Raw genomic sequence first — 12,305 nt, forward strand, 5'->3', positions numbered from 1 at the left:
TGCGTAAATGCCAAGAGCTGCCATGAAACAGCCACTGACTGACCATGTATATATCTGGTCCTATCGCCCTGGCCACACCGGTGGAACGATATTTTGCATTATTACATCTTATCAGCATTTCCTTGCTGGCATGTTTAAACAACATTACTATTTGTAAAATGTTTCAAATATCACAATTTCAGAAATTAGATATTTATGCTTTTTGTTAAAAAGTGAATATATCCAAATGTGGTTCGGTACATTTTACAAATTAGGAAAACTTAAAAAGCTTTCCTATATTCCGTATAATGATTATTTAAGTTAAACAACACGTTTGTCATTCTAAAAAGAATCAACAAGGAAATGTACTTGCACACCCTTATGGCAGTTGAATAACCTTGCTTTACTTTGTGGATTTTTTTTTTTTTTTTTTTTTTTTTTTTGATACAAGGTTGGCCGATCTTATTAAAACCACTTTTAGCTGTTTGAGCAGTCATACAACAAGCATGATACATTGTAGTACAAGTTTATTACTGTATATTGCAATTTGCACCCTTAAACATAATGTGAGATGCAGGAGGAAACAGCGACAGAGATTTGATGTTGCTCTTTGTTGTACCGTTTATCAAAGTTCATATCAATTCCCTTTTTTGCCTAACGTAGTTATTTTGAAACTGAAACTGACAGCGCTAAACAATATTCAAAAATACAATTTCATATAAAATGTTGTCTGTTTGTCACGTTTATTACTTCGGCGTATCTGTGTCATCAAGTATTGGCATGGAATGGGTGTGTGTTGAAAAGATTATCCACTTTTGTTTAATGTTCCGTAACACTTTTTAAGAACAAAAAGACTGAGATTATTTCTTTTACTTTCAAAGTTTTTTTTTATAATGGAAAGTTAACTTCCTCATATCTTGTTTATTACCCGGACAAGTTGTTATGATTGTTTAACAAAAAGAAGACGATCTAAAAGCCAGACAGAATATGGTGAAAGACACCTAATTAAATTAGAAATTATCGGCAAAAATCACAACTCCCGGTTATTTTCCTAAAAATCCTCGTATAGTTCCAAGTAAATTCGGCAAAACTAAACATTTGGCGAATGCTGATCGCGTGGTGTTATTTCTTAACTTTATGATGACATTCGTGGTATTCCCAACATGACGGCGAGATTCAAAGGCAATTCATAAGATCTAACAATTGATTGGTTAAGCGAAAGGAAGTAACTGAACATGAACTAGATACATACGAGATGATGCAATCGGAAATTGTTTATACAATGGTTTAGATTTTTTGAGCATTTCAAAGTCGGTAGTTAAAACACCGATTAAATTTAATGAAGGATCTTGGTTCAGTTATTGCATCATTTGCCTTCGATCATTATTATATTTTCAATTATTGACGCAGTGACTAGATACAGTCAGTACCTATACATATTCAACATCTGGAGACAACTCCTATCATCGCACCCCTGAATACTTTCGACAATGCTTGCGCGCACTTTTGCCGAGGATCTATTTTATGTATATTATGGTTTGTCTGTCTTATTCGGAGTATGGTCTAATATCTGAAATGTGGATCAACAAGATCCATTGAACTATAATAAATACAAACATAATTTCCCTAGCATAGCTTAAAAGACGAAAATTTGAAAAGAACTCCATATGAAGTTTCGTATTTTAGACAACAATTCCGGATATATATAAAACAAATCGGAAAAAAATGTATCTGGCTTGAGTATTATTTGTAAATAAACGTTGAGGAAAATGCTGTTAAGCGTTTCAAACTTTACAAACACAACAGCAAAAACGATATTGCATTGTATTATTCAAAATCAAATTGTGTGCATTTCTGTAGACACGCATTGAAGTGTAAGCAGACTTCAAATTATTACTGATTTTGTTTTATACATTTCTTGTGCTGTAATAGACATTAAATATATGCAATAATTTGAACTTGTCACATTCTTATTATTAGACTGCACTCTTTTTGTATACGTCGGACACATTTATCTAAATGGTTTATTTTCATTTGACTAAAATAAAGTGTAGATTTCACGGTTCGATTTTTTCTTTATATTATTTTAAGTAGTGCCTAATGAACTTATAAACGCCGCTCTTTATTTTTTGCTGTCATTTCCGTTATTATTATTATTATTTTCATCATCGTCATCATCATTTCATCATAATTCTTTTTGAAAATAATAGAACCTTTTTTTTTTACACTAAACGCATTATTTTACTACTTTGTTGGTTAACTATCCAGTTTACTTCATATTACAGGTGGAAAAGAAATGAACGTGTCATTGATATATAAATTTTTACGACTTTGATTCTTATTTTTAATTTGCCATTCAATTATTTAGCAGGTTTAAATGTTGCGAAGCCTGTTAAAATCGTCCATGAAAAGCATGGCCGAGCCCATTTCAATACTGGCGTAGAATTACGAAGAAATCCAATTTTATGTGAATACAGCAGCAAATTCTTACTGACCGCAATATTTTGTACTGTCTTTATGGCTAGAATGTATTTTTTCCTAGATGTTTCTTCAATTGTCGGTTCAAAGTGTCAATTATAGGTAACAACTTGTTTCCTGAAGCAACTCTCGGGGTAATAACGGATGTATATTGTCACCATATAATCTGTGGTTCCTATCAGAACACTAGTGGTTCCTATCAGAACACTGGCTTCTACAAATCTCTGATGGATGAGAATGTATCATCTATTGTCTTTTTTGTACCCATTAAAGATTGTCACAAAACCCTTTTGAATTTCTGCTTCTCTTTGCTTCCTGTTATTTTGTATAATATATACTCTTTATTTCCGCCTTTTAGCGATTACAACAAGAAACATGCATAACGTATTGTACACAATGATAAGAAATATAGCTACATCCATTTTTTTAACAAATATTATGGACAGTTGACTGTGTATTGAATAATTTATATTAGGGATGGCAACGAATATTCGAATATTCGTTCATGACACGAATATTCGAATACTGTTTCACTTTTCGAATATTCGGAAAAAATATAAAATCATAAGAAATAAATAAAAACCAAATGCAAGAACCAGTATGTTCGTTTATCTTATTTACCAAAATTCGCTTTCATAGTAAATACGCGCGAAAATGGCTTCCGTCGCTGTCAGACGTGTCACTTTGTATATTAGCGTGCCGAGATTGTACATCGCTATGGTGATGACATCGTTCTCTGTAGTAAATACCGCTAATTGCTTACCTTTAGAAATTGTGTTGGTCTCAAATTGATGTAAATCCGTTACAAATCGCCTTGTTTTTGGTAGCTGCAAACCGCATATAATTAAAAATTATCAGAAAACACTTGAACTAATGACTCGGATTTCAATCAAAGTCGATTTAAGATGTATTTCAGTAAAGAAAAATGCCGAAAAGTGTTGTAAACAAGTCAAATGTGATGAATATTATTTTTATGTAAAACGGATTCGTCTTGATAATAAATGCATTTCGTATGGAAAAAATAGTAGAATCTACTCAATATTCAGACAGAGGGTAAAGTTACGCAAAATATATCTTTTATAAGACTCCCCCACCCCAGTTTTAATTTTACACCCCGTTTAATCGAAAATATTGTTCATGCTATTAGGTGATTCTACTGTCAAAATGCAAGCAATGCCGCCTGTCTTTTTAAAGTATCATCCGATAAGAAGTCGGCTATGTGTAATATGTGTGGAGAGAACCTTACTTACGGGAGGGCTACATCCCTGTAAAAACATGTTAAAATAAGTAAAACCTATAAAGATTATATGTAAATGGAGGCAAATAACAAATACTTTATATTCAAAAAGATGAACAAGCGATGAGAACGATAAGTCAGTCTGAATTCGTCAATGTCTAAATTACTTCCGGTGTAAACGAAAGTAGAATTAATGCAGATCGCTGCTAAGGGTACGATAAATTCATAAGATTTTGAGTTGATTTGTTGATCATTTGATGACCGAATATTCGAATATTCGTTCGGAAGGCTGACCGAATATTCGAATACAAAAAATTGCTATTCGTTGCCATCCCTAATTTATATACATGCCCAATTAATTGATAAAGTATCGTTTTAAGCAGTCATATTTCAGAACAAAATTAAGGATTCTTAGCGACATAAAGTACAAATATTTTCAATTGAGTAAATAACCCGGGAAAAGCTTACTATATATGCAATTGATAGGTAAGAAAATAAGAGAAGTATATTTTTCCACAATAGATATATGATTAATCAATACATTAAGTATCAGAACATCTTTCCAAATGATGAATACAATGAATTCTATGTTGAATCTGGGATTCTAAAGTTTATCGAAACGAAATATAAGCTTTTTAGGGCAAGTAATACTGATACTGTTTTGAAATTATTGTTTTTCTATGGCTTGACAACAACTATTTCTTTGTTAGACAAGTTGGTTCATCATCGGATATGCAATCATGCATAAATTTACAAACGCACTGTACGAGGTTTTTGTGGAGCAATTCGTCTCTGCAATATATATCAAACACATGAGCATTAAATATACTCCTTAAAAATGTTTCTGCATCACAATCTTTAAGAAAGTTTCTCAGTTCAATACTGTATTGTCTTTCGGGTAAAACTAGACCTTTTATGAGATGTACATTCTGATATTTAATGCAAATTTAAGTCAGTGGTTTGTGTTATTAATAAAACAAAACTTTTCCTTTTACACAAGAGGGCTTCGGGAATCTAGAGAATGGCCAGCAAACTGACAATTATGGTAATTCACTTTGCTAGCGCTTGACCACCATAAAATAATACATAAACTCCACTAAGATGTCTTCCATTAGCATCAGAGAGCGCAAAGTCATTACTCAAAGAAAGTTCCCAAAGTGTCGTTGTTTACGGCTGTCCCACATCCACTCTACCTCTTCTCCCTGCAGTTCCTCGGGGTTAAGCAATAGACCCCTGTCTGTCTCTTCCTGATTTACCTTAACAATTTATCGACTACATTACAAGTAACAGTAGATTATTTGCACATAACACCATTGTGTGTCTTAATATGCGGAAATCCTAACTTGTTACACAAATTCTGCATAATGATCTCCGTTCCCTAGAAGCATAGGAAAAGGACTCATCAGTGAAGATCAACCCAGATAAATATGGGGTACAAGAGACTACTTGAAAGTAAACAAAACAAGTATTTACAATTACACAAATACGACATGACAATATGAAGCCACTGTCTCGGTCGGCTGCTAAATTCGCTTTAAATTAAATCCGTGCTTGTATCATAATAATGCACGCACGGGGTTCTCCTTGGCCTTGTTATCGGCAGAAATATAATAGAAAGGTATCATACTGTAGCTGGACACATGTACTTTGCACGGACACTAAGACTTTTGAAATGACACCCTGAATCGGGGAGCAGCAGTACGCTATATATAGTGCCAAAACGGACATTTCTTATACGTAATTATATGCATATGTGTGTAGAAAATAACGATTTGTAATAGACATATGATTAATCAATACATTAAGTATCAGAACATCTTTCCAGATGATGAATACATGGAAGATGCTTCTATACTGAATCTGGGATTCTAAAGTTTATCGAAACGAAATATAAGCTCTCTAGGGCAAGTAATACTGATACTGTTTTGAAATTATCATTTTCCTATGGCTTGACAACAACTATTTCTTTGGTTAGTCATCATCGGATATGCAATCAAGTATAAATTTACAAACGCACTGTACGAGGTTTTTGTGGAGCAATTCGTCTCTGCAATATAGACAGATTTCTTCCATTAGCATCAGAGAAAATCCGTCTCCTGGACCTTGTTATCTGAAAATCAGAAATATAATAGAAAGGTATCATACTGTAGCATGGAAAATGCACTTTGCACGGACACTAAGACTTTTGAAAAGACACATTGAATCTTGGAGCAGCAGTACACTAATTAGGGTGCCAAAACGGACATTTCTTATACGTAAATATATCTATATATGCGTAGAAAATAACGGTTTTCAACCGAATTCAGGACATGGAATTTTTCTTTGCAGACAACACTGGGATGGTCCTAGAAGACCAACTGCTTACCTACATTACGATAAAACAATATTAAGCCCCAACCACGGGTCCTCTCCTTTCAGATATCATTTCTCTTTGGTTAACATTTATCTTATGTACAACGAAGTGCGTAATCCCAATTCAAATAACATAGTATAAAATAGCATGTTTAAGTCATTCAGTGGGTGAAATCCTAATAAAGCTTCATCGTGACTACTCAAGGAGATTGAATAAGGACCGCTCTAGTCATAACAAGATATATTAAAATTATCGCTTAAAACTGGTCAAGCCCCAGTAGATGGAAGAATGCAGTCGCTTATATCCAGTATACAAGGAAGGCCAAAAGTCCGAGGATAGCAACTATAGGCCTATATCCTTAACATGCATTGCCTGTGAAATGATTAAACATATTCTAGCTTTCAACATCACATCCTGCTTTCATAGAAATGATCTCTTCAGTCCCAAACCAATATTGTTTGGCTTCAGAGCTTATCTGTTAAACCAAACTTATCCTTTTACACAAAAGGACTTCGAGAATCTAGAGAATGGCCAGCAAACTGACAATTATGGCAATGCACTTTGCTAGTGCTTTCGAAAAGGTTGGCCACCATAAAATAATACATGAACTCCACTGGGAGTTCATCCATTAGCATCAGAGAGCACAAAGTCATTACTCAAAGACAGATCCCAAAGTGTCGTTGTTTACGGCTGTCCCACATGCATTCTACCTGTTCTCGCTGCAGTTCCCTAGGGTTTCCAGATTTACCTTAACAATTTACCGACTCCATTACAAGTAACTAGATTATTTGCACATAACACCATTGTGTCTCTAAATATGCGGAAATCCTAACTTGTTACACAAATTCTGCAAAATGATTGTTTCGAGGTTTTGATTTACTTATTCTTCATAAAGAATAATTTGCAATGTTTATATAATAAAAGCCTGGTCTTCCTTTTCTGGAAGCCCATGTCTTGTCAGAAAGCCCGAGTCCCAATAAAATCGACGTATTTGATATATTTTGATGGATTCTACAATTGTTAACATACCCCGATCAAAACCTTGAAACGACATCAAGATATGTCACTCGTTTGAGCAATACTGATGTCTTATTACATACAACATACTCGTTCAATCATTATTGCCAAGAACGAAATACAAACATTACACTTTTCCTAGTTTAATACTATGGTTGAAAATCAGTAAGTACTTTTCGAACAGAGCTCATGCAAGTTATTAATTTATGTTGTCATTATTACTGGCGAACCGTGTACGCTCATAGACAATAGATTTTGTCTACAGTAGAGTACTGTAATATCTGTTTTCCTCAAAGAAAAAAAAAGTACAATTCCCAAGATTCTATTATCTGTAAATTAATATTCGTGTAATACGGCTATGATGTATCATTTCCCGAACGGCAATGATATATCCGGTCCGTCTAATATGACTAATATACATACAATTACTGTAATTGAATGGCAGAAGCACGCCAAGCGGTCAACGTATGATTATTAAATTGTCTAATTTATTTCTCGAGCGGAACAATGTCATTTCATTTAGATTATTACATTTTATTTACCTATTTCGAACATTTAACATAACTTCAAAAGATTGAAATTAAAATGTTATCGTTTCAACGATATGTTAAAATCCTACAAATCAAGATATTTTCTCATGTCAAGATTTTTTACTGCAACTACCACACCAAAATCGTCAGAAGGACCATAAATAATAATGAGTTTTGTAGAATTTGAAGTACTTTTATTTAATTGTATCTTAAGTATTTGTGAAATACATACTTGTGGAACAGCTACATCATTATAACAAATCTAGAATGTTTAAAAGCTTGGTCAAATATAATGAATAATCTACCATGCGAAGCGGTTCATTGCCATGGAAAGAAAATTGCTACCATTTTGATCAACAATTAAACATTCATTACATTCTCATTTCAATATTTTGAAATGTTTCTGCTATTAAATCGTGCAGGGAGCTGGTTTGGAAGATTCACATTAACGAAATTTGGCGCTTGTTCTCTAACATTTAACATTGATTTAACAAACAGAAGCTGGAGAAACTTTAAATAATCAATGTTTTATCTAATGTTAGAGGGATTGTAGACTAGAACGGTAATGACACCTCATCTGTAGGCACGAGTTCCGTTTCAGCTGGTTTCAGACAATAAAACAGAATAGGAGCTTCCCAACTTTCTTATCCAGTCGTCTTCCATTTTATTTGTATCAAGTTCAAAACGGCTTTTCTAGAAGTGGTAAGTTTCTCGCTAAAATTATTCTACATATTTCGTACTTCTCTGTCTCACCAAAATGGAACTTACAATATACAATATTTCCTCTCGAATTAGCACGTTGAATAACAATTATACCTTGAATAAAGAATTGTTTTAGCATACGTTTATTCTGAAATTCTGAAACAGTAAGGTGCGTGCATATTCGAACATTTTTCAACGCTGAAGTTCATATACCTCTCTAAATTTAGTCTTGCCTGTCTCTTTTTAATATCATTTCAAGGAACGTCAGTACAAACATACATTACCCGAAACATAATATTTCAAAGACGCAATAGTTTAAATTAATGAAATCTTAGAAGCTTGTTTCTAAAAGGTTCTAAAAAGAAAACTTTTAATAATGCATTTGTTGTTTTACTAAGTGCGGTCTTTTATTTGTGTACTAGGTTAGAAAAAAAACTTAATTTGTATATCACCTTAACGTTTTCGGTGTAAACAAAGAAAATGACTAGAACAGGTTTTATCTACTTTTTATCTACTTGTTATCAATGTTATCACTTTTTAAAAAGAGCGGTTTACACCCAGCGTCTCACTTATCAAATAAGGAACCGCTGCGTCACAAGATGTGACACGAGACAACAATAATAGATATTGAATAAGATACATACACCGTACTGAGAACACTTTATTTTTCTGTGGTACAATATTGCACAGTATATTCATCTCTCTTCTAGATCAATAGTGTAATAGGATTTCGGACAGAAATGTTCTAAATATTTTCCGAAACTATATATTTATATCAGAGCCTACGTACGTATAACAAATGGACAGTTATATTTCATGTGATAAAATTTGGTTCAACTGTTTCTGATAAAATAACGAAAAACGGCGCGTGTGCCTACTTTAACACATCTGTTGTCATGTAACGCTTAATCCAGTCCCTGTGAAAAATCTTCGTGATTTATATGGAAAGTCTGTAAGTCTTAAATCACAGAGCTATTTACTGCGATTCATGTTTAAACTCGTTACATATCATGCGGAAGGAAATCAGTATAAAAGCATACCAACTGATACTTACCAAAAACATAAATATGATTCCTAAAAATAAACAATCGTACAAGTTAGACGTGATTCTTATACATTCACTGTTAGGGACAAAACCTGAATCGACGCTGACATTGACAAGAGGAGTAAACAAGGGGAGAAGGAGTACGTGCAGTTTTGGTGGCACTGCGTTTGGGGCTGGTAACTGATACAGCAAAATTACTATGGATAAGCTACAAGTACAGGGTTATTTTGGAAGAATCAAGACGCAGATACAAGAAGTCAATCTGCGTAGAAATACATATAAGTCCCTGGCAGATCATTTCAAAAATAAAAATCATGCATTAACGTCAAATGAATTGCTTTGTTTGCACACGATTTTTCTCTCATTAATACATGGGCTGATCCATATTTTGTTGAATAAAGGAACGATCCATCATTCCGATGGTGCATTTATACACATAAATAAAAATGCCATATGTCTGTAAACACAGAGACAGTCTCACGCTCAGATAATGCATTAAAAAGCATATATTTATCTTTACCTGCCTAGTTACAGAATGAGTCATGAACTGTTTTATGTGGCCAAATGCGTGCACATCCATCAAATTTACTTCCTCCTGTAGAACTCTGCAGTATCCTTTTGCGGCCTTGTCTTAATGCTCTACAGTATACAACAACATACGATCATCAGCTTTCTGTTAGGTACAGGGCTAGATATAGTTGTCTTTATGTTGTTTCGCGTATTAACACTACCGAATTTGATTATTTATATATATATTGCAGGCGTTGGCAGGGAAACAGACATTTGTTGATTTATGGCCCTTCTTCTTTTAATACCAGGGAGTGTACAATCAGTTTTGATATATGTGAAACTTAATTACACTTTTGGCACGATACATTTTCATACTAAACAATAAAACCATCAAGCTGTTAGTCGGCGTAACTGGACACAAACGAAAAAAAATACAGGTTGAAAACATTCTATCTACCCTGACAGGCATTAATTGCTTAGTCATGATGAATGTAGATGAACAAAGAGAAATGGCACTTTACTTTAAATCCATTTTGGAGGTCACTTATTGAAGTTGCTAGCAGCTGCATACATGTAGATTTAATCAAATGCTACGCCAAGAACACAGACATGTATATGTATCAAATCAATTACTATTAACAGATTCTGTCATTTTCAAGGCCTTTGCACCAGAGAGTATAATACTGATAAACCTGCTACAGTCTACCGATATATATTGAACGTCTTTATAGCTTTACGGGTCTTTAGATGATTGATTTGATATGGAAACATGCTTAAATCCTTACTTGTAAAGTCAAATATAAAGCATTATCATTGCAAAATATTTGTGATTCAGAAAACTATGTAAATTTGATTGTTTCAATTTAAAAAACGTACATATATATCCGAAGGGGCCTCGAGTATGAATGTGACTTTATTGTCCGCCCTGGCATAATAAAACTGTGAACATCGAACTCGGGTAATAACAAAATAAGTAGAATCATCGCTAAATGGATGCGAGAATGAAAATACATCTTTGTACTAAACAGGAATGAAACTTCACGTAGGTACTTGTAAACTTGATTTAAAAGAGACCTTTTCTCTTTTTCTCTTGATATCATTAAATGCTCATATTGTCTTTGTTTAAAATATGACTGCCACATTTTTGTCATGAACATAAATTTATCAATTTCTTGTTAAATCCTATTTTCGATCATTTTTTGTCAAAGATTTGATTATTGATTAGCATAGTAGGAAGTTTTATTGATTCCATTGTCTATGATTACTTCCCTTTATCGGTCTAACTTTATAAGTTCATGTGCAGTATTGAAAGAAGTGCTATTCTTACTATGTAATCATGCAAACTATCTATTTTGAAATTGGTTTTAACATAATATTTAGAGCCTTATAGAACTTTAAATACATTTATACATAAGTAATGATCTGATTTTAACATGTACTATGAGAATTGTGAGTATCGTGAATAACAATATGTGTATTCGTCAATACAAAATAGTTACAGTATCAGTCCGTATCGTGATATATATTCCAAATCCAGGTTATATAAAACATTACTATACAGATATATTCCCATCTAAAAATACAGCAATGCCATTGCGCAGAGTGAGCTACGTTTGTGAGAAACAATTCTGAATGGTTTAACATGAAGGGTCCATTACTTTAATATTTTTCTCGCAAAAGTCGATATCACTTCTGACATACTGTCCAAAGGATTTAATCATAAAAAAATCAAGAGCGCAAATGCAAAAATTACAAAAAATACGCTGTCGGATCTAGCCAAACCAAACTTTTGACTAAAACACTAATAGAATAAAGAGATTAGAAGTAAAAGGTCGGTGGATATTAGTGCTAATATATCTAAGCTAATGACATTTCACTTTTGCTTTTAAGAGTCTACTCTATTTTGTTTTTGTTTCAAAGCTATCATATGCTATAAAGCTTGGCCAACTTCTACTCTTTTAACTTAGATGTAGTGTGACCTGCTCAGACCATGATGTCTTCGTTACTGGTGTGATCCGGAACAACTGAAATAGTATTGTGAGGCGAAAGTGGAACAATGTCTTAATGTGTCGCAAATTAGTTTAGTTTGTTGGTTTTAACATCTCATCGACAGAATAATAGCTCATATGGCGATTTTCCAACTTCTGATAATGAAGACCAAAGACAACCCCGCCCCTCTGGGCATGAATTTATCACGCATCTGGACCTGGGTAGAAACAACCGACCTGTCATAAGCCAGCTGGCTTTCCCTCATCAAAGAAGTTTTCAGTTCGTAAGAGAGAAAACCCCAAAACAAATCAAACCGTATTAATTTCGCATAAAGTCTTCAATTGATGAAACTTGACTTTTATCAGCGAAATCAACGACATAAGCGACATCAACAGCATCAACGGCATCAGCGACATCAGCGACATCAACGACATCAGCGACTTCAACGACATCAGTGATATCAAC

Source organism: Mercenaria mercenaria, chromosome 16 (assembly GCF_021730395.1).
Source record: "Mercenaria mercenaria strain notata chromosome 16, MADL_Memer_1, whole genome shotgun sequence".
In the NCBI taxonomy this organism is placed as follows: Eukaryota; Metazoa; Mollusca; class Bivalvia; order Venerida; family Veneridae; genus Mercenaria; species Mercenaria mercenaria.